At 38.5% G+C, this 24,725-nt stretch overlaps 1 protein-coding gene across 9 annotated transcripts in view; it reads left to right on the forward strand.

The window, feature by feature from the left end:
- RBM46 (RNA binding motif protein 46) overlaps positions 1-24,725 on the forward strand; it is a 139,469-nt gene that overhangs the window by 67,067 nt on the left and 47,677 nt on the right. Inside the window, exon 1 of one of the 9 annotated variants that reach the window (XM_027599053.2) lies at positions 9,199-9,325. The exons of 7 other annotated variants lie outside the window; for them this stretch is intronic. The gene's annotated coding sequence lies outside the window, so the exon portion shown is untranslated. Of the gene's footprint in view, positions 1-9,198; positions 9,326-9,400; positions 9,862-24,725 lie in introns of those variants that run through there. One more of the 9 variants, XM_027599054.2, reaches the window with a different exon arrangement.

Genomic DNA, 24,725 nt, shown 5'->3' on the forward strand with positions numbered 1-24,725 from the left:
TCTTTTTTCTTTTAACAAAGGAGTTATATTACATGTATACTATAGCAGAATGAAATGAATATAGTTTTTATTATTATTATGTTATGTTAATCACCATCATTAGTTTTTGACGTAGTGTTCCATGATTCTTTGTTTGCGTATAACACGCGGTGCTCCACGCAGAACGTGCCCTCTTTAATACCCATCACCAGGCTAACCCATCCCCCCACCCCCTCCCCTCTAGAACCCTCAGTTTGTTTCTCAGAGTCCATCGTGTCTCATGGTTCGTCTCCCCCTCCCATTTCCCCCCCATTCTTCCCCTCCTGCTATCTTCTTTTTCTTTTAACATTCTGTTAATATTACATAAGAATATTCTACTTTTAATAAAAATGGGACTCTCCTTTTGCCATAAAATCATAAGCAGTGTTTTCCACCTCCTAGATATTCTTCCACAACAGAATTTTTAGTGACTATCAAACACACCACCATATGAATATTTTACAATTTATTTATTTAATCCTTGGATTTTGGACATTTTGCTAGCTGTGCAACCTCTCTTTTCTTCATTTGTACAATGAGATCAATAATAATGCCAACTTTAAGGGTTATCAGGAGAATTAAAGGAATGAACACATGCAAAGTCTTCAGAACCATGCTGACTGATATTCCTCTTTTAGACCATGACCACCATCAAAGCAAGGATCTTGTTTGCCTTTTTCAGTTTTGTATCTTGAGGGTCGAATATCAATTTGGTACATAGGAGGTGTTCAATAAATGCAAATAGTAGCATTAGTCTTGGTAGTACTGGAAGTAGAATTAAATTCTCAATAAACAGTTGTTGAATAAAGTAATTAACATCCTTTTACCGATATACTTATAGAGAACTACTTTAAACAACTAACATACTAGGAAATCTATAATAAATTTCAGAATAAGACATTTTTTTTTTTAAATGCTAAGACCTTTTCATTGTCATCTGGAAATTTAGTCAGGCTAAATTTACAGTCATTGGAGTAGCATTTGCCAACAGTATGAACCTGTTTGGTAGTTAAATAAGTTTGTTAAGGGGTGCCTGGGTGGCTCAGTCGGTTAAGCGACTGCCTTAGGCTCAGGTCATGATCCTGGAGCCCCAGGATCGAGTCCCACATGGGGCTCCCTGCTTAGCTCTCTCTTTCATTCTGTCTCTCTCAAATAAATAAAATCTTTAAAAAAAATAAGTTTGTTAAAACTTGGGTTAAACAGAAGTTAACGGTTATCTTTACCATAGGACATTTCTGAACTTCTAATAAGCAGCTAGACAATAAGAATTCTTAAGAAGGGCGATGTATTGGGGGTGGTGTTTTTCAAATTAATTTGTTCACATAATTATTTTTTCATGGAGTATTTTCTAGTTCAAGCATTGTACTGATCATGGTTTGTGAATTCAAAGATATTGTTTTTGAAATGCGGGTATCTCTACTTAATAAACAAGAAGGCATACTGGATGTTGCCTTGAGAGAGGAAAGGGACAGATCTGAGGTGGATGCTATCTATGCTAAACACTTCATATTTACCAGGTATGGCAGTCATTGATTTCGCTGCTCAGCCAAAATGCAGGTGCTCACCTTCTGGGTCCCTAGCATTATACATCTTAGGCCCCTTTGTGAGTGGCACCATGTCACCAGTCGCAGCTAACGCAATGTGATTGGAAGGCTGCGTGTCAGTCTGACATCTGGCATGCAATTAATTGCCCATGTGAGATGGTCCTTTCACTCTGCCATGGCAGCCTGCAGTGTAATAGCTAGCCATTCTCTGTCAGGTCGGGCTCCTGAGTAAAGGGCTGCAGAATGACTGTGTGGGAGCAGAACCACAGCTAGTGTAGCTCAAGAGAGAAATAAACCTCTGTTACTTTCACCTGAGATCTGTGGGATTATTTATTATTGCAGTATAACCTAGTTCATCCTGACTGATGAGTATCTTATCTGATCCAGACTACCAACAAACAAGGTGGCCAGGATTGCTGTATGTGTAATTGATATGTAGATGGAGACTTTGGGAGGCTAAATTGTTTGTGTCCAAACTTAACACAGCCAGCATTTGAACTATGTCATTCCAAAGCCCGTTGTATTTCCGCTTTATTACTGTGACTAAAAAAATATTTTGAAACACAGCTCGTTAGACTTCCTAAGTGCTTAGAGAACAGTAGGCAGTAGACAAATAGTTGTTGAACAGTGTTGCTCATGTCCTTGAACTAGTCTTGCAATGATGTCTGTGGTAGGAGTCCTCTATTGGGAAGTAGCCAAGTCTACTTCTAGAGGCCAAAGAGAAGGCTGACTGTAAAATTTCCTTTGGGGTTTACAGGAATTTAAGCTTCACTGTAATTTCAAATCCAGGGATAAATAAACAGAGCAGCTTAAATTGTGCAAAAGCTAATTTTGGAGTCCCGTTTCTATCAGTTTCAAAATACTTCAGCGATAACTTCTCTAAACCCTGACTTTAAGAAAATCATTTCACTCATATTTTGAAAATAAGTAGTTTTTCTGTAGAGGCAGGGAGATGGAGATAATGTCTATGAACATTTTAGGAATTTGGTAAATCACATAGGAATTATACTTTCGTTTCATTCAGTCACTTTAAGCATTCAAATTTGAGAAGAAATTAGCTGCCTCTAATTTTTAAACTTTTATTCATTCCTTTGTGTCATTTGACAAATAATTGTTAGGGGCACTGTGCTAAGCACTGGAGATGGGGCAAGGAATAAAATAGTCAAAAATCTCTGCTTTCCTGAATCCTATATTTTAGGGAGAGACAGATAATGGTAAGATAAAATATGGAGAGGTAGATGGCGAGAAGCACTGTGGAGAAAAATTAAGCAGAGATAGATACAGCCTGTAAGTGTGATGAGGAAGAAGAATGTAATTTACATAGTACGGCCTTGGAGGGTCTTACTGAGAAAGCGGAATTTGAATAAAGCCTTAAAGAAGATGAAATAGCCCTCTACTTGGCCATGTAGAGGAAGCACATTCCAGGAATATGGACTAGCAAGAGTAATGGCCCTGAGGCAGAAGTTTGCCTCGTATAATCAAGAACAATCAGGAAGTCAGTGTGGTTATAGTAAAGTGAAGGCAAGGATATTTGTCTGTCTTGTTCACCATGAATCCCCACCCTAGCAACTGGCATTATGCCTGACGCTTAGTAGGCACTCCATAAATGTATGTCGAATAAATGAACCTATCAATGGACAAAGGGAATAAATGGGAGGCCAAAGGAGATTCAATTTTTATCATACGTGTGCATATGTATACACTTTTTTTTTAATAAAAGAAGAATTAAAGCAAAGATAACTGGATGTTAACAGCAATCAATTCTGAGTTGTGAGAAAGTACATTGCACTTAATTTGTTAAATGTCTATTTTTAAACTGCTAAAATTACAATAACACACAACCAACAGTTCAAAAGATGACACTTAAAATCTCTCATCCCACAAATGAAATGGGCCCTACAGGCCTCTCACCTGCTCCTCCCTCTTATATGACCCGCCTGTGAAACAGTTGTTTTGTCCATTGGACAACTGTGAAAACTGAAGCTCAGAGATGTTGAGTTGACCAAGGCCATTTACAACTGGAAAAAGAAGAGCTGAAATTGGCATATAGATTTTTTGGCTCTAATTCCAGTGTTTTCTTTGTTTTTTTTTTTAAACCATCCTACATATGAGATGTATATAAAAACAGGCTTTTCTACAAAGATAAACTAAGCAATATATTTAACTGTTGCATATAATAAATAAGTAGTGAGAAGAACAAACCTGTGTAAAATTTTAATATGATTTGAAGCTATTAATATTTGTTGTTAAAACAAAGCAGTCATTATAAAATTAGACCTTATGGTCATTCTACACCTATTCCTTCTTTACTTCTCCACATCTACTAATTGATGTATATATTACTCACCCACTTCCCAGCCCTCTAAACACATATTACAGACTTCCTCTGTCTCTTAGTTATTGTGGTACTAAAGCCCTATCTCTGGGTTACACAGGGCTGCTGGACTGAACCAAAGAAGCAGTTCTAATCCAGTCTGGTTAGCCTGCCTCATATATACAGGACAGTCCTGATGAAAAACAGAATTACACATTGTAGTTGTTTCCACAGTTTACATTTAAATGTATTATTTCGACAGAACAAGATTCGGGTTTTTTTGTTTTTGTTTTTTAACTTGCAAGGGCTTAGTAATTCAGTGGTGCTAAGATGTGGGTTGATATGAAAAGGGAAAGTATCCCATTTATTAAGAATGAGGATTGTAATGGAATAAGTAAAAGTTGGCAAAACTTAAAAGGTCAGTGATTTCAAGGATGCCCTAGAGGTTGTACATATAAGCAGATCAATGCAAATTAAAACAAATACAATGATTTATTAGAAAGATCTGATGCTTTAATTTAAAACACTGACTGGCTGGATTGTGGATTGTACTGGTATTCTACTTCCCCCTTGGAGTTCCATGGACTCTATTCCCTGCATTTGAGAAAATGCAAAACATTCTCCTAGGCAAAGAGAGGGAGTCTCCCTCTGCTTCTTTTGCTAAGACAATAACTGAGTTAGATAGACATAGCTGGAGTCACCTTGGGAGGGCACCACCCATGGAGCGTGAAGAAAGAAATGTCAATACCCAAGAAACGGCTTTACTTCACACATCCTTTATGGCCAGGTGTACTAATATTCCTGAGCCAAAGCTGACCCTGTTGTCCTCAGCCAAAATAATTTTCTTCATTGAATATATTTATGATGGGGTTTTTTAAACCACTGCAGAATTTAATTTAATTTAATTTAATTTAATTTAATTTAATTTAATTTAATTTTTTTAAGATTCTATTTATTTGAGAGAGAGAGAATGAGAGAGAGAGAAAGCACATGAGATGGGGGGAGGGTCACAGGGAGAAGCAGACTCCCCGCCCAGCAGGGAGCCCCATGAGGGACTCGATCCAGGGACTCCAGGATCATGACCCGAGCCGAAGGCAGTCGCTCAACCAACTGAACCACCCAGGTGTCCACCACTGTAGAATTTAAAGCACAATTTAAAAGTTCTGTGAGAGCCAGGTTTTAAGAGTGAAAGTCAGAAGAGAGAAGCCGGAGATCCAGTATTGCCACTAACTGGTTATGTGATTTGGGGCAAGTCATTCTGGCTCTCCAAGCTGAACAAGGGTGTCTGTCAGCTGTAGTTCCACTGTAATTTGTTACCTAAGAAAGCTTCTCCAGTGAGATAAGACAGGAAAGAGTTCATCATACTCTCTTCCCAACCAGGTGTTTAAATTTTTAATCAGAAAGTTAATTTTTAGTGGTGCCTGGGTGGCCCAGGCAGTTAGGCATACGACTCTTGATCTCAGCTCAGGTCTCGATTCCGGGGTCATGAGTCCAAGCCCAGGGTCATGAGTTGAAGCCCGGGGTTGGGCTCCGCACTGGGCTCTGCGTTGGGTGTGGAGCCTACTTAAAAAAGAGAGAGAGAGAGAGAGAGAGAGAGAGAGAGAGAAAGTTATTTTTTACATATGCTAGTTATTTCATATGGCTTAAGTCTATGTTTCTCAAAGGGGGAAAAAGATGATTCTTATGGGATTGTCAAGCACTATTTCTAATACTGTAGTTGATTAAAAAAATAACAATTGGATGGCTGGATCTTGATGTTAACTAACAATTAATACCAATCAGCAAAAGTTGGCTTTACTACTGCTTCCTTTAGTTAGCACCTATGTTAACTGAGGCCTTAGTTACAGGTTTGGTCCCTGTAGAGACCATTAAATTATGTACAAAGATCTCTATTTCTAATTTGTTGCCTTGGGAAGATAGGTTGTTAATCACGGGAGGTACACTGACTGAATGTAAAGATGGCTCGGGATAGCCTATCACACAACTGGAAAAAGCACCTATTCTACCTTATAATCATCTTGGTGCTGACATTTACACCCTGGAGACATCAAAAGTTCAAACAAATCTGTTAAGCAGAAAGCATCAAATGAGGGTCAGTGAATTGAAATACGCATATTTACTCTGAGACTTTTTTTTTTTTAAAAGCCCCCATACTTCTGAAAACGTTTTGAGATATCATTTGGACTGGAGAATCACCAGATTAAATGATGGTCTTTAGCTCCCAAGCTGTGTCCTGTAGAAAGATCATTAATTCTATAAACATGCAAACAGGTGCTATGTTTCTGGTGGATCTGTGCTATCACTGCCAGATACAGAGGGAGGAAGCTCTAACACTATACAATGCTCTTTTTTGTATGAAACTATTCACCCTTCATTTCTTTTATTAGGACTATGTTGGATTTTTTTTTTTAAGATTTTATTTATTTATTTGACAGAGAGAGAGCGCGCACACAAGCAGGGGGAGTGGCAAGCAGAGGGAGAGGGAGAAGCAAGCTTCCGGCTGAACAAGGAACCCCATGTGGGGCTCGATCCCAGGACCCTGGGATCATGACCTGAGCCGAAGGCAGACGCTTAATGACTGAGCCGGCCAGGCGCCCCAGGACTAAGTTGGATTTTAAACATATATATAGACTTCCTATTGTTTTTCTTCCTTTTTGGGGGGTTTGTATTTTACAGAAGGTATATGAAGATATTTATTCTAAAAAATTGCATTTCATATGAGAAAAAACACATTTACATGGTATCTAGACTACTTGAACCAACTATATTTTTTACATCCCTTTCAATTTTTATTGATAACTTTTCTTCCCAGGTCCCACAGTCATGGAGAGACCTCCCTTTCTATTTTTTTCCCTTACCAACAAGTATCCAGCTTTAAGCTTCTTTTCAGTAAAAAAAATACCTCCATATCACTTATCTTCATTCTTCCTATTAATTTGGATCTCCTTTCCCCATAAACTTGCAAACTTATAACAAACCCTAATTTGGAATTTATTCCTGAAAAAGAATTCTAGTTGGTAAAGGTATTGAAGAGTCTCTTTTCTAGGAGCCTTGAGAAATAAAAGGCATTCCTTTACTTTTATATACAGAGAATATAGTTTTTATAGCATTTGAAAAATACATCTATTAATAGATTTTGGATAGTAAAAAAATTTAGAAGAAATCTGACCAAAAGGACATACAATGTAAGTACTGCAAGGGTCTTTAAATAGCATTGTCTTCGTCTAAGCACGGTTCTATGGCCTGGCTAATGCCAGTTGAGAAGCCTTTGTTTATTTGGTTTTCTTTATATGGGGGTGGGGGAGGGTGTCTGGTGGAAGTTAAAAAGGAAGATAGAAATGTAAAATAACCCTTCAGGCCACTTCCAGGAACTATCTTTTGCACCTCACAAGGTGACATCTCCACCTAGTGAGGTTTTAAGGATCTTACAGCAACTCCTAGAAATAGTTTAGTCACCAATGGTAATCAATATGATAGAGCTTGCCACCTTTGCAGGTCTTGAGGTAGAGAATTGACATGTTAAGAAAACAAAACAAAACAACAGCCAAGTAGTTACATTCTATGCCTAGATTTTCTAGTTGTTTTATTTATCATTATTATTTATATAGGCATATAGTCTATATACGTGAGATTGGTGGTATTCATGGACTGAAGGGCAGACAGTTTAGGAAGATATTTGTTAAACTTCTACTTAACGTGCTCTGGGCATTATGCCACTTGTTTCTCTGGACACATTTGGAGACAGTATAGCATAGTGATTATGTTTGCAGGGTTTGGAGGAGAAATAAACTTACTTGCTGTATGACCTTGAACAAACTACTTAAGCTCTCTGTCTGGGTATCTCCATCTGACACATGCAGCTACATGGGGCAAGTAATTTTGCCAACGTTATTGTGAGAATTAAATGAACTAATATGTGAAAATACCTTATAGTTGTTTCTGGCACATAACAAGTGCTCAGTATTTGTTAACATTAGTTATCATTAATCCTCCCAATCCCTGGGACGCCTGGGTGGCTCAGTTGGTTAAGCATCTGCCTTCTGCTCAGGTCAAGATCCCAGGGTCCTGCATCAGGGCGGGGAGTCTGCTTCTCCTTCTGCCTCTCTCTCTCTCTGATAAATAAGTGAGTAAATAAATAAATAAAATCTTTAAAAAAAATTCTTCCACTCCCCATTTTAAACAGGCTTAGAGAAGTTATGTCACAACCATAAAATGGTAACATGGATTTGAGTCCAGATCTCTCAGATTCCAAAGTCCTTGTTCATTCCTACTGTGAGAGGAGGGGTAAAAAGTACATAAGCATGTCTTGTTAACAAAATTTAAGACATTTGTTAGTGTCTTGAACATATGGAGACAACAAACTGAAATCACTAGTTAATGTGGAAGAAAGCACCTCGAGGTTGGGTATGAGGGCACCTATGTCTTTGTGTATGTAACCCATTGAATTATTCTGGGCATCAAGTTCCTCATTTGTTAAAGCAGAAGCTACGTGATCGAGGTTCTTTCCAGTCCTGTTCTTCTATTAGTCAACAGAATAGGTCCCTAAAGCCATTTTTATTTTCTTTGCCATTTAAACTCATGTTCTATCTTCAAAGGAAGCAAAATTCAAGGCGTGTATGCAGAATAACACACAACTGTATCTGTGAAAGTCGGTTTTACACAAGCATAATACCTGGTTCTTCAACTCTGACACCGCCATGTCTCCCCCAAACTGATTACGGGTGCAATCAGGCCCACTATGAGGTCTCCTGATTTAGCCCATTCTCCTAGGCATTTAAACCACTTAACTTTTATGTGTCTAGCCCTGTTTGCAAATCCGCCTGTTAGCCTTATACTTCCCCATCCTCCATCCCCATGCCCTTATTAAAAGTGGTCTAAACTAGGAATTTAAGACTTGAAAACTCCGTCAGATGAGAAGAACCATGGCTCAGTGGTTAGAGAACCATGACCATGTATCTATATTTTCCCCGATGTAAAAGAAGTATGTCAAAATCACAGTCTTTGTTTTTAAACACCTTAACGAAACACGCAGGATTTTCTTTTGGCAACCTTACATGTACGCCCACCCCCTAAAAAACTCGTTCTCCTAATCCCAGTTGGTTAAAGTGCCTGTCACTCCAACCGCTTTTACCCCCTTTCGAGAGCCTCATTCTAATTAAAACCTTGGTCCCGCCCACTCTCCCCTCCCTGACTCCTCCCCGGGGCTGGTCACTGATTGGTTGAGGCTCCACTCCTCGTGGGGCTGCCTAGGCCACTGCCCGCAGCGCCTGCTGGGAGGCAAATCTAGGCGCGAGGACGGCGCGAGCTCCTCCCCGTGGGCTCCCCTCCCCCTGCGGTGACCCCCCCCCCCCCGCCGCTCCGCTCTGACCGACTGGTCCCCGATACGGTGGCGGCGGTTTGCGGTCGTTGGTCCCAGGGATTTAGGACCAACATTTGAAGACCTGAAGGGGTGAGGAGGGGTTGGGGACAGCGGGGGTCACTGCCAAACCGCTGGTAACGGCTGGAGACCGTGCCTCCCGGCCGCAAAAGGCCCTGTCCGACACACTGTCACGCCAGATCCGCAGTGGGGACCCACGCCCCACTGGAGGCAGTGTCTGCGGGATTCGGCCTTCTCACTCCCCGGTCCCGTCGAGCATCGGGAGGGCTAGTGTCATAGGCTCGGCTTCCCGGCCCCAGAGGGCATCTTTGACTGGATAGCTCCTGCTGTCATCCTTTGTGCCGCGTGGTCCCAGCCGTCTGGCCCCCAGTTCCCCGTGTCGTCGGGGGCCCCTTGGCGGCTCCTTCCGCCCCCCGGCGCCCTGCCCTCTCTCTGCCTTATTTCCGCTCTCCCCCGCCACCTTCCGGCTGCTTCCCACCTGCTGCCCTCCATGTTCTCCTAACACTGCGTCCGTCGACCGCCACACGTCAAGGGCGTCTGGCCGTTGTCGCGCCCGCGCGTCCCCTCTAGAGGCTTTGGGACGACGTCCGGGGCGTCCCGACTGCTGGGTGAGGTTTGACAACACGTCGTTTTCACTGAGTTCTAACTGGGGATGAGCCTCGAACTTTCCTCTGCCTTTGACTCTTTCTATTTATTCCCCAAGTGCTCTCTCGTGTGTAGGGTTTTGAACAGTGGAAGGTTGCGGGTGTGCGGGAAAGATAACTGACCCCCTCTCCCCCGCGACACGCGCGGCAGGCAGCCGTGGACGGTAATAACACGCAATAGTATCATCTGTGTTTCCTAACGTCAGATAGTTTTAATTACAAACTTTTTAGAGTATTTTCTTTTGAGTCTTGGAAAGACCACGAAACCTGGAGTCAGAGATCCGGGACTTAATCGTGGCATTGATGTTAATTCTGAGATCCTCGGGAAGCCAGGACCAGTTAATTCGGCACCAGTTTCTTCCTTTGTGAATTTAGTTAATGTTGAAGTTTCGTTAAGCGCTCTCTTTAGATTCTTGACAAATAATACATAGCCTTTATAATATACGATGATTTTAATATAGGCCAGTATTGTCGAGGGAATATCAGGAGGAGCTTTTTAAGACTTGGCTTCTCTTTACAGATCTGTTCCACTTTGTGTTTGAAACTGGCATTAGAAACAGGAAGCAGGATATGTTGAATATTTAAGTACATTAATATATGAATAACATACGCACGTGTCGGTAGAATTTTCCTTATTTGAATAATAGGAAGATATTTTCATTTCAAGAATCACTACAATGTCCAAATGTTGAGCAGTAGGACAATCTTCCATTCAGAGATTTTCAGAATTAAAGCTCCTTCTCAGCTGTAATGATTGCCTTCTTTCCAGGGTACACATCTAAAAGTTTCTTTTTAAAAATTTGTTTGTTTGCCCCTATATGCCATAATAGACATAAAGATGGCTGCAATTGCTAAATACTAGCAGCGCCTTAGTTTCTGTTTAAGACACTGCTTTAATTACTAATTTTCACTTTAGAGGGTGGAGTATTGGACTTGAACATTATTGCCAAAGATTATAATACATATCAATCTCTGGAGTATAAACATGTGTATTATTGGATGTATTATGAGTTAACAATTATGAGAGTATGCCGAATTCATGGACTGAAATTAAGCCTCCTATTTTTAATGCTGTCATTTTTGTTGCTAGGAAACAGACATGTTTTAAGTAGTGTTTGTGAATACAAATCAAATAATTGTAAAATCTGTCCAGATTTGTATATTAATGCTGAGTTGTGTCTTATTTTATTTTACTATCTGATCATTGGTAAAACAAAAAAAAATGAGGAAAGAAAATATGATCTCTGTGTTCAAATTGTAACATTTTGGATGAAAGCTTATAGAAGACCTTATGTGGGGAATAGCGATGTATTGTGTAGTGGCATACAAGAATTTTGGTTATATTGTGGATATCTGTATCCTAAATTCAGAGAATTTTCTGTTCAACACAATATTTTAAAAAGTTATTGTTAATTATATAATTAAAAACAATACTGCCCTCCACAATATTACTAAAAGTTGTGAAACACCCTGTACCAACACATTTTATACATTATATATTTAACTTCTAGGAACAAAAATGTGTCCTCATTTTTTTAATAAAAATAACTTAAAATGGAATTGAATTGATCCATCTATACCCTTTTGTTTTGAAATAATGTTAGACTTCTAAATCCATACACTTTTGAGTAATCCTTCTCAGTTTCCAACCATGTGGAAAATAGTGCAGTCTGTCACTAAAATGAGTTGCCACCAAAAAACCTCCACTGACTTGGCAACCGTGGTCTCAGCATACCATACTCAATAACAATTGAACTAACAAATAGGGATTTGTTAAGGAATTCCATAAAGATCTGATGTGCTTTCTATAAAAGCATTTTGATACCTTAAAAATTAATGTTTTCTTTACTCTTTGTTCACTGTTTTCTTCACTATTGCATTCACTTTTTAAAAATTACAGTAAAATTTATAAAAATGTTCATTTTCACTTCATAAATATTTACAGTAATTCATAAGATGAAGTTTCAATTTAAGTAGTTTGAATGCAGCTGACACAAATTCCTTTAGATAAGTGATTAATTCCATGTATATTTTGCTAAAATTGTGCTAGTAGTTTTTTTATTAATATATTTTCTATTTTGAAAGTATGAATTTGAAAATTTGTATTTTTGTCAACTTATTAAGATGCTTAAAATTAATGAGGATATAGTTAGCATTTAAAGCTAAAGGCTTGATTCAAGCTGTTCCTTGAATACCTATCCTTTGATTGGTTATGCCATTTGGCCTTCTAATTTATAGCTTAGTTTTTTTCTTTAACTTTTCTTCTAATTTTTCTTTTGAAACTGAGCTGGAGAGGAAAGTCCAAAGTTTGGGAAAAAAGATTTATCTGTGACAACTAGAGTTTATATGTGGGTATAACAACTTTTAATCTGCCATCCCCACGTTTTCTTCTTTTTTTTTTTTTTTTTCTGTTTATGTCATTGTCTTGCTCAGGACCCTCCTTCCTTTACTCAGATTCCTTGGCTCAGCAAGACTAATTGAGCCTAGAAGCTTCAGTGATATGGCAGTTTTGTTATAATGTATAGGACTGCTATGCTTCCTTGGAATTTTGGTAATTCTCAGATTGATTCTGGAATGTTTTAGAATAAATATAAAGATATTATATGCCTGTTTTAGATGTGATTTTTAATTCTCTGGTTGAGATTCTTGAATTCTGGCTTTTTTAGAAATGTATTTTGTTAAATTAAGTGGTATTAAAGGTAGATATTTTTAGATTTTTAAATTAGATATGTGTATATGTTACTTTTGTTGTGGAGGCTTTAAGATAAAACTTCACATTCTTTTTTTTAAAAAAAAGATTTATTTGAGAGAGAGAGAGAGAGAGAGCACAAGCTTGAGCGAGGGGGGAGGAGCAGAGGGAGAAGCAGACTCCCTGCTGAGCAGGGAACCTGACATGGAACTGGATCCCAGGACCCCAGGATCATGACCTGAGCCAAAAGCAGATGCTTAACTGACTGAGCCACCCAGGTGCCCTAAAACACATTCCTTTCTAAAGAGAGGGTGAGACAAAAAAAAAAATAAGGTGAGATTAGTGACTCTCTGTATGTCTTATACTTCTGTAATTTTAAGTTTTTAAAATATTTTGATTGAGATTTCTTTAAATGTACTAAGTCTAGCATATTTTTCTAGTCATTATCTATTAAAAAAGAGTCTTTAATGTGTAGATTAACCAATTTCAGCATGACACCCTAGATAATATCTTTAAAAATACAACTTTAGAGACATGAATTGACCCAAAGTATATGTCTGTAAGTAATTGCAGGGGTGGGTTGGATTGCAAAAATCAGCCATTTAGAGTAAGCTATGAGTTACAGAAAAACAAAACAAAACTGTGTATTAAATTCTACATTTTGGGTAAAATGGAAGCAGAAGTTATATCAGTTGTTTTTATAGCAGTAAATATATATGTAAGGTAACATATTAAACTAGTAGCATGTTTAAAATACATAAATTGGGGTGCCTGGGTGGCTCAGTTGTTAGGCATCTGCCTTCGGCTCAGGTCATGATCCCAGGGTCCTGGGATCGAGCCCCACATTGGGCTCCCTGCTCAGCGGGGAGCCTGCTTTTCCCTCTCCCACTCCCCCTGCTTGTGTTTATTCTCTCGCTGTGTCTCTCTCTGTCAAATAAATGAATAAAATCTTTAAAAAATATATACATAAATCTCATATTTTCCTATTCTCCACATTGTATCAACATGGTGTCTTTAGTGTAATGGGCCTAGTGCAGTGTCCCATGGGATGTTTAGACCATTAAGGTCCCTCTGGACTAAATTATGAAAGAGAGCCAGAGTTTATAAATGTCTGAGGGTTTAAGCCACAGGTCTTTTCAGTTAGTAGTTTTGTGACCTTAAGCAAGTCTCTACTTTATTTGCTCTTGCATTTTTATGTGTAAAATTGGAGGTGGTCTAAGGTCCACTTGCAATTCTAATATTCTCTTAGTAGAAAATCTTCAATGATAGTATAATGTCAAAACAAAACAATCTTAAATGGAGAAAGGTAGCTTTATTATTTAAAAAAAAAAGTTTCTTCAGAATATCACATATACTTGTTCTTCAGATGTAAATACATTTTTTTTTTTTGGTAAAGATTTTATTTATTTATTTGACGGAGACAGACACAGCGAGAGCGGGAACACAAGCAGGGGGAGTGGGAGAGGGAGAAGCAGGCTTCCCACTGAGCAGGGAGCCCGATGCGCGGTCATGACCAGAGCCAAAGGCAGACGCTTAACGACTGAGCCACCCAGGCGCCCCCAGATGTAAATACATTTTTAAAATGAATTATCAGGACCCAAATAGTATTAATGGGTGGATAATCAGTCACATTACAAGGATGACAGAATGTTGACTATTTAAAAAGAAAATGTAGAATCATTACTATTCACTGGTCCAACTAGGGCAGTTTTTAGATATTTTCTGATTATATTTGGAAAGATTGCTCTTAATTAAGCATGAATAAGAAAGTTATGTCTTGGGAGCGCCTGGAGGGCCAGTTGGTTAAGTGTCCGACTCTGGATTTCAGCTTAGGTCATGATCTTGGGGCCGTGCTGGATGTGGAGCCTGCTTAGGATTCTCTCTCTCCTTCTCCCTCTCCCCTCTCTTGCCTCTCTCCCTCTCTTAAAAAAAAAAAAGTTATGTCTCGGAAAAGGGGGTTAAGTCAGGCCATTTCATAGATGGGACACAAGTGGGTAAAAGATCAGGGGAGGTTAAGAAGAACTTGTGGGTTGAATCTAATATGATGAAATTCAGTATGGATTTAAAATCCAGTTACTTTGACATAGGCTAGGGAAGATTTGGGTGTTTTGTTGACAGTGTGCTTGATTTGAACCATCAATGCCATGCAGCTATGTAGAACACTAATGTCATCTTTCTGTAATTTTGGCCATTATGCTTTTAAAGGAAAAAGAGAGAGGATAGTGTGGGAACATGAAACTGTATCATGTAAAGAGCAGTTAAGGCAGCATTTCCAAATAATTTTATAGAAAGCTAATAGAAGTAGCAAGGAAAATTAGGGTATTGTGTTGAAATGTTTGAAAAACAGGAGTTAAAGCTGGAAGGTTTGTTTTAACTGAAACCTTTCATGGCCTTAAATATGCTGATGTTCGTTGTGATACTTTTTTTTATTTTTAAAGATTTTATTTATTTATTTGACAGAGAGACAGCGAGAGAGGGAACACAAGCAGGGGGAGTGGGAGAGGAAGAAGCAGGCTGCCTGTGGAGCAGGGAGCCCAATGCGGGGCTTGACCCCAGGACCCCGGGACCATGACCTGAGCCGAAGGCAGACGCTTAATGACTGAGCCACCCAGGCACCCCTCATTGCGATACTTTTAAGAGAGAGGTATAGTGATTCTCAGATGTATTTAGGTATGGAACACATTTTTGAGGCCTGTTAATAGCTCCTGGAATAATATTCTAAGGGACATAACATTTTAGGAAATGTTGGATTTAAGGAACTGGTAATGTTTAGCTTGAGGAAGAGGAGACTCATTTTTCAAGTGCAGTTCTATGAAAGAGGCATGTTCAGTTTGGCCAGAAGGATAAAATGAGGATCTATATGTGAAAGTTACAAAGGAAGAAATTATGATCCATTATAAGGAAGAACTTTCTTAAAGAGCCAAAGTTAAGTTGTTGTAGAGAACAGTGAGTTTCTTGTAGGAATTCAAGAATAAAATAGGTGACTGCTTTGCACTAATTTTGTAAAGGAGATGCAAACATCAGGTGGGTGATAAAATGAAATTATTTTTAAGGTCTCTAATAAATCTGAAATTATTAGAGTTTTTCCAGAAAGTTTTTTTTATCGACTTTTTCCCCCTCTTAAATTAATAGTTTTTTTTTAAATGATGCTATAGTTTTCAAAAGAGGCATGAGTAATTGAATAGTTGTTACAGTTGTGTTAAAAAAAACTATTGATGTGAAAAAAATCTGGATTTAGGTTCGGTTTCACAATTTATATGATTTCAGGCAAATTACATCACTTTGGAGATCTCAGATTATTAAATATCTAAAATCAAGGTAATCTAAAGTAGGGCTTTAGGAGCCCAATATTTAGGCAGACAGGTCTATGATTTGAATATCTACTCTACCAATTTACCAGCACTATAAACGGAATAGAATAATACCTCACAGGGTTATTTTAAGTACTAAATGAAATAATATTTATAAAGTGCCTGTCATCATGCAGGCATGATGCATTATGCAGGCATAAATAGCTGAATGCAGAAATAAACATAAAATGGAATTTCACAGACTAGGAAAGGTAAAGGTCTTCTCTCACCCAAGCCTGTTATTTCTAAATCACGGTATCCCTCCCTTTCTGTCTCATTCACTGAACAGTAATCACATACCAGGGAGTGTACATGGTGGTAGAGATTTGGAAATAAAAGACTAGACCTTTCTTGATAGCTGGCAGAATTTAGGGGTGGAGGAGGTAGAAGGGATTGACAGACCAGTACTCTTGAGATGGGTTCTGTGATGGTAGTACAAGGAATACCTAATTTAGCATTGGGAAGGGAGGGTCGTGGGGTGGTTTTCCTGAAGGATATTAGAAATGGGAAAGGCAAAGAGAGTAAGAAAGGACTGTGGGAACAAGCTACACAAAGGCTGTTATGTGAGAACTTGGTATATTTGACAAATTGCAAATAGGTAAGTATTGTTGTTGACATATAGTAAGAAATGAAGTTGGAGAGGTAGGCTGGGCCAGATTATGAAAGGACCTTTATGACTTTTTATTTTCTTTTTCTTTCTTTCTTTTTAAAGATTTATTTATTTATTGCAGTGAGGGGGAGGAGTAGAGGAGGAGGGAGAGACCCAAGCAAGACTCTTCGCTGAGTGCAGAGCCCCAGATATACGCTTGATCTCAAGACCCTGAGATCAGACCTGAGCTGAAACCAAAAGTTGGATGCTGAACTGACTCTGCCACCCAAGTGCTCCTATGGCTTTTTAAAGAGTTTGGATTTTATATTTAAGGAACAGTGGGAAGCCCCTGAAAAGTCTTCTTGCTTTCAATACAAGTAGCACATGTTCTTGACAGTCACAGAAAAGTGAGAAATTAGGGTGCTTTGATTCCTCATTCCTACTTACCAGTGATAACTACTGTTAAAGTTTCTTGTAAATTTTTCTAAAAATTTTTTATGCTTCTACAAAATGTGTGAATGTATACATGAATATCTTTAAACAAAGCATTCAGGGGGTGCCTGGGTGGCTCAGCCGGTTAAGCAGCTGCCGTTGGCTCAGGTCATGATCCCAGGGTGCTGGGATCGAGCCCCGCATCGGGCTCCCTGCTCAGCGGGGAGCCTGCTTCCTCCTCTCCCTCTGCCTGCCTCTCTGCCTACTTGGTCTCTCTCTCTGTCAAATAAATAAATAAAATCTTTAAAAAAAATAAAGAATTCAGTTGTTCTCCAATGTACTTTTTCCTCATATATTTCTTATTTTTCCATATCAGTATGTAAAAATCTGACATTCTCTGAGAGTTACATAATATTCCATTATGTAGTTATACCATAATTTTTGAATACTTTATTTATAGACAAGTAGCTATTTTCTAGATTTTTGCTTTTTTTTTTTAAAGATTTTATTTATTTATTTGAGAGAGAGCAAGAGCAAGAGAGTGCACAGAGGAAGAGAGAGAAGCAGATGGCCTGCTGAAGAGAGCCTGATGCGGGGCCTGATCCTAGGACCCTGAGCGGAAGGCAGATGCTTAACCGACTGAGCCACCCAGGGGCCCATCCAGATTTTTGCTTTTACATACATTTTCAGTTCACATGCTTGCGCATATATTTTTTGCGTACTTGTGCCACCATATCTGTAGTTAATTTTGTAGTAATTACTAAGTTTATAAACATTTTAGATTTTGATAAATATTGCCAAATTTCCCTCTTAAAAGATAGTTCCAATGAAACACATGCCTCTTAACAGTATATGAAGTCCTGGTAAGGATTTTTCTGAATTTTCTGTTAGACTCTTCATCCAACAAATAATTATTGAGTACCTACTGTGTACCAAACACTGTAGTGGATAACAGGCGAAGCGTTCAAGGCAGATGGGAGCTCTGCCGTTAAGCAGCCATGAGTTAAAACCATAGAAAATTTGTAGGTGTTTTGTTTGGTCTATATAGTTTTTGTTACTGTTTTTATATTTGAAATAATTTTCAGTTTTTTGTTTGTTTTGGCTATGCAATACTCTGTTTTTATGGAACCATGAATCTTTTAGAGAGAGATTGCTCTTGAAAATGCAGGCTTAAAACAGAAGGCACCTAACTGGATGATGATGATATTACTACATCCTGGATTATAAGTTCTCTTAAGGCAGCATCTATTGCTTTAACTCTGTACTAGATTTTGGAAGGAATGGTAAAAACCACACGGTCCAGCAGTGCCCCCTTTGCTTGAATCTCTACAGCGTGTTTAGCCCATGTTTGAATACTTCCACTTGGCAGGAAGTTACCTTCTGTGGCAGTTAACTTAGTACAGTTCTGTCTGCTTAGTAGAAAGTTATATTAAGGCATACTCTCTGTCCCCAGCACCAAACACTCATGATTGTAGTTCTACCCTTCAGGGTCATTAGTATGACTGAAAGTCCAGTAAAGTGACTCGGACATAGAAAACATTTAATAAATTTAAGAGAATTGTACTGAATTGTGAGAATTTGACTCACTAAGTTTTGAATTGGAATTTAGAACTAATATATACCCAGGACTAAGTTTGAACATGATTTTCTACCAGATTACTTTTTAGTCATGCCATTTGCCTGTGAGTATTTGCACATGTAAATGAAATGACATTTATGTAGCTTTGCAATATTTTACTTTATTTTTTATTAAAGTATATATAACATATAATGTTATGTTAGTTTCAGGTGTACAATATAGTGATTCAGCAATTCTGTACATTTTTCAGTGCTTATCTAACTAAGTATACTATTAATCCCCTTTATCTGTTTCACCCACCACCCTGCTCACCTCCCTTCTGGCAGCTACCAGGTTCTCTGTATTTAAGAGTTTGTTTTGAGGATTTTTTAGGGTCTCTGTTTTGTCTCTTTTGTTTGTCCATTTGGTTTTATTTCTTAAATTCCACATATGAGTGAAATCTTACAGTGTTTGTCTTTCTCTGACTTATTTTGCTTAGCATAATACGCTCTAGGTTCATCCATGTTGTCACAAATGGCACAATTTCATTCTTTTTTATGACTGAGTGATATTCCACTGTACGAAATATACCTCATCTTCTTTATCCATTCATTTATCAGTGGACACTTAGGTTGCTTCCATTTGTTGGTTATTGTAAATAATGCTGCAGTGAACACAGGGGCACATATATCTTTTAAAATTAGTGTTCTTGTATTCTTTGGGTAAATACCCAGTAATGGAATTACTGGATCATATAGTAATTCTATTTTTAATTTTTTGAGGAACCTCCATACTGTTTTCCATGGTGGCTGCACCAAATTGCATTCCCACCAGTTTTGCCATTTTAGTAGGGAAAAGCAGCTCTTTGGTTCTCAAATTTTAAAAATTGCGATTTCACGTAAAAATCTACAGATTTCTGGCTTCCCTCCTGAAAAATTGGAAAATTTGGCAAACTGGATTTGATTATGGTAACAGTTTGCTAGAATTGGGTAGTCAGTGCCTTTTTCAGTCGGTGCTTATCACTTCTTAGAGTCTATCCTTGGCCTTTCTGCTCATTTAACATTTTTTCCCAGGGCCTTGTAGGCATTTGAGTTGGTCATTTAGTGGATACAAAAACTTAACATGTCCAAAATTGAACTCTGATCCTACCCCTAAAATCTGTTCTAGCTCTGTCTTCCTCATCTTTCTGCTTCTCATTGCTCAGGCCAGTACTTGGGTCTTATCCTTGACTTCTCTGTTTATCTCACAATCCATATCCAGTCTGTCAGCGAAATCTGTTGGATATATTTTCAAAATATATCTCATATCAGAGACTACTTTTCTTCTTTTCCCCTTCACCAACCTCTCTGGTCCATGCTGCCATTATCTGTCACCTGAGTTTTAGTCATAGTCTTCTCATTGGTTTCCCTGCTTCCACTTTTGCTCTCCTTTGTTGTTGTTGTTAAAGATTTGATTTTTAAGTAAACTCTACACCCAGTGTGGGGCTTGAGCTCACAACCTGAGATCAAGGGTCCCATGCTCTACCAACTGAGCCAGCCAGGCATCCCACCTCTTTTGACTTTCCAAAACAATAGCCAAATGATCCTTTTAAAAGGAAAGATCATATTACTCCTGTGTTCAAGAACCTAGGTGGCTCCTTATTTAACTCAGAATAAAAGCTGAAGTCCTTTGTGATCTGACTTACAAGGTCTGTGTCATGTGGCAGCTTGTTACCTCTCTGACCTCATCTACTATTCTTATCCCTACTCCCCACCTCCGCTTTACTGTACCAGTCCCCTTGCTGTACGTTTTGTGTGCCATGCACACTTCTACCTTGTACCTTTGTCTTCGTTTTTCTGTTTGAGAAATAACTGCATGGGTAGGTTTCGTTTCTATTTATATATTTATTTATTTATTTGAGAGAGAGAATGAGAGACAGCATGAGAAGGAAGAGGGTGCAGAGGGGGAAGCAGACTCCCTGCTGAGCAGGGAGCCCGATGCGGGACTCGATCCTGGGACTCCAGGATCATGACCTGAGCCGAAGGCAGTCGCTTAACCGACTGAGCCACCCAGGCGCCCATAGGTTTCTTAATTCTTTGCTCAGATGTTATCTTCTCATTGAGGTCAGTAGTAGTTATCCTCTTTAAAATTGCACCCTGTCTTCTCTCAGTTCCTTCCATGTGTCCTACCCCTCTCTCCCCCGCCCCCTGCCACACTGCTGCCTTTTAACATATATTATTTCCTTATTACTTTTATTATCAGTTGTTTTTTTCTGCCACTGGCTAACACGCTATGCCAGGGAGGAATTTTGGTCTTTTATTTACTGATGTATCCAGACAAAAGGAATAGTACAATTGGTGCTCAACAAACATTTGTTGAACAAGGGAATGAATCTGAGTTTGTAATTCCTGGTCTGCAGTTTGTGCTTTTCTTATTTATTTTATTAACAAATTTACTAGACAATACTTTATTAGAAGTAGGTTTATTTATTGTATATTAATTAGTAAATACATTTATAGTGTTTATATGCAAAATGCTGTTTTAAGCCCTTTATGCTTAATCCTGGTAACAACGCTGTGAAATAGAAACTATTATTATCCATTTTTTAGGGACAAGTAAACTGAAGCCCAAAGTGAGAGCTAGTAAGGGGGAGAACCAGGATTTGCATTTAAGCAATTATTTAGGTGCTTGAATTTGCTCTTAATTATGACACCGTGGTGCTCTGTGTTGCAGATCATTTTTCCCTATTTATAATTTTCTGTCTTGATTTTGTTTTTTGCCTTCCAAGATAATAGTTAATATTTATGTAGTAAAAATAATATAGTAATATTTTCCTTTGAGGCTTTTTTATTTATTTTTTAGATTGACCTTCTTGATTCTAAGATTAAACCATAAATGTACTCATTTTTTCCCCTTAGTTTTGATTTGTAGTCAAAGCTTAAGATGATCAGATATGTATTTTATATCACTTTGATAGCATCATGGAGACTTTGTTTGAAGGGCATAAGACTAAAACCTGGAACAGCAGTCAGGAACCTAGTGCTAATTCCAGTAAAAAATAATTGAGAACAGGCCGTGGGGATGGACAGGAAGAGACTGATTTCAAGATATATCCAGAGGTAAAATATGCAGGTCTTTGTGACTGATTAGCTGTGAATCAAAGGAAGACTGCATTAGCTCATGAGTTCCTGGTTGTGAAAGTTTGGAAGAGAGGGAGTATGTTGTGGTGCCATTTATTGGTTGAATGGATGAATTGATAGAGATGTAAAACAGGAATGAACGTAAACAGGTTTGGAAGATAAAGTGATATTCAGTTTTGGATATGTTGAATTCAGGATGCCTATTGAATATCTAATTTTCTTTCCTTTTTTTTGGAGAGAGAGCAGTAGTGGGGGTGCGGGAGGGGCAGAGGGAGAGAGAGAATCCCAAGCAGATTCCTTGCTGAGTGTGGAACCCGATGTGGGGCTGTTTCAGGACCCTGAGATCGTGATCTAAGCCGAAATCAAGAATCAGACCCTTAACCGACTGAGCCACCCAGGTGTCCCTAATATCTCATTTTCAATACATTCATTAGGCAGTTAGATAAATGAATCTTAGCTTCATAAAAAAAAAAATTGGGCTACTAAGTTTAAGGAAATGAGGTAGTTGGCAGGTAGAAACTATATGGGTCTTAGGAGCTACTTTCCTGCCTTGTTTTCTTCTTTTCTTTCTTTCCTGCCATTGAATGCAATATAACAGCTGGCAAAGAGCTTTAAAGTCTGAAAAGATTGTATGTGTGTGATGTGTGTGATATGAATGTGTTTATAGCTATATTCATCACTCAGAAAACTTCAGATATTTTACAGCTAGGAGGGACCATAGAGGTCACCTGACTCAGGTATATTAATTTATAATTTCTGAATATTCTACTTGCATAAAAAGTCAATTTGGGTACTTCTTTGATTTTTGAGGGACTTTGAAGGTAAAGTTGTGGCAAAAAGGCATTTTCTTGGCAGGAGGGGATATTTGAGATCAGGTAGACTTGGGATTGAATTCTGTCTGTGCCACTTTCTGGCTCTGTGATCTTGGATAATTTATCTTTCTTAGCCTCAGTTTTTTCATCTGTGGAAATAATTTTCTTTTAGCAAGATTGAGACTCCCTTTTAGTAGTTGTAGAGACTAGAGATAATGTGTAGAAATTTTCTGTCATTTATAATAGTCTACTAAATAAACTGAACCTCTTCTGATTGTTATTTTTAGCCTGTTTCTATCCGTGTCATACTTTTGTTCTGAAATCAGTTACTGTAAAGATAAACATCTGGCTTCTAAGCTATGGTTATTTGCCGATGTTTAATGATTCAAAAGGTTCCAATATATGCATAAAAATTAGTTTTTGTGTTCATGTCCAAAAAATGAGTCCTAGAGGTTTTTAACAACAGTTAACTGACTTAATATTCATAAAAGCTATGAGATAAGCAGTGTATTATCCGCATTTTAAAGATGAGGAAATTAGGGTACAGAAGGACTAAGTAACTTACCCAAAATTATAGCTAGTGAGTACAAAAGGATTTGAATCTAGGCAGTCAGAGCTGTTGTGCTATACTAAGTACTGGGGAGTAAAACTGCAGTGACAGTTTCACTTACTCTAGAGCAGTGATTCTTTGGTGATGTCTTCTCCATTCCCACCTTCTATCAGCTCTTCCCTAGGTTTGTGTCTGCCACATCACAATCCCCTCGCCCCAATCTTTGAGGAAATGCAAGATGTTTCTGAAAAAAGCAAAAACAAAAGCCATGTGGCTACGGGAAAAATTAAGATGTGCTGCCCTCTTAGTATTTATCAGAACTAACCTTTTAATTAAGCCTCTGGTAATTCTAACAAGACTTTTACATTATTGCCCCATTTAATCCTAACAGCAACTTTGCAATAACTTGTATTGGTATTCTCATTTTACAGTGAGTAAAGAGACAATAAGCTGACCAAGTTTGCACAGCTAGAAAGTGGCAGAGCTAAGTCAAATTGAGGTGCTCTGGCTGAAAATTTCATACTTTTTAAAATGCTGTGCTACAATGACTGGTTTCCATTTATAATTAGAAAATTCTGTTGAAAGTCAAAATGGCTTGCCCAATGCATTTCCCATACTGTGGATTTTAATTTTTTTTAAAAGAATTTTTTTTAAAGATTTTATTTATTTATTTGTCAGAGAGAAAAAGAGAGAGAGAGAGCGTACAAGCAGAGGGAGTGGCAGGCAGAGGGAGAAGCAGGCTCCCTGCTGAGCAAGCAGTCTGACGCAGGACTCCATCCCTGGACCCTGGGATCATGACCTAAGCTGAAGGCAGAAGCTTAACCGACTGAGCCACCCAGGCGTCCTGGATTTTAATTTTTTTTTTAAATTTTTATTTATTTGACAGAGAGAGAGCAAAAGCAGAGAGAGCAGCAGGCAGAGGGTGAGGGAATCCCAGAGCAGGGAGCCCAATGAGGGGCTCGATCCCAGGACCCTGGGATCATGACCTGAGCTGAAGGCAGGTGCTTAACCAACTGAGTCACCCAGGCACCACTGTGGATTTTAATTTTTGTATTTGTTCATGATAACCCAAATGAGAGAAAAATAAAATTAAGAAATAGAATAGATCACAGTATTAATCTTTAGGATCAACTCAATTTTTCTGACAACCTAAGGATTTAGTAATTAAGTTCATTTAAAAAAATTAAAAACACATTCTTATATACAATGGTCAACATAGATCTCAGGTTCTCCCTGGCTCTTGCTTACCCATTAATGTAATTTTCTTTCTTTTTTTTTTTTTAAGATTTATTTATTTGAGAGAGAGTGAGAGAGCATGAGCAGGAGGGGCAGAGGGAGAGGGAGAGAGAACCTCAAGCAGACTTTGCGCTCAGCATGGAGCCAGGCACGGGGCTTAATATCACAACCCTGAGATCACCACTGGAGCTCAAACTAGGAGTTGGATGATTAACTGTGCCACCTATGTACACCTATGATGTAATTTTCTTAAGCTGCTGCTAGTTGGAAATCACAGTAGTTCCTGTTTCTGCTCAGAGGAAGTGATTTTGATCCTGCTTTCTCTAGTAGCTTCTTCTAGGAACAGGGGCTACTTACTTACTCCAAGCATCTGTTTACTTACTCCAAGCATCTGTTCACAATTTCTGATAACTGGTGGGGCTCTTAACGATTGCTGGCAACATGAGCCATATTGGCATTAGGCTACATTTATCTGAAAAGTGTGTAAGGCATA

This window comes from Zalophus californianus, chromosome 2 (genome assembly GCF_009762305.2).
Source record: "Zalophus californianus isolate mZalCal1 chromosome 2, mZalCal1.pri.v2, whole genome shotgun sequence".
Classification (NCBI taxonomy): Eukaryota; Metazoa; Chordata; class Mammalia; order Carnivora; family Otariidae; genus Zalophus; species Zalophus californianus.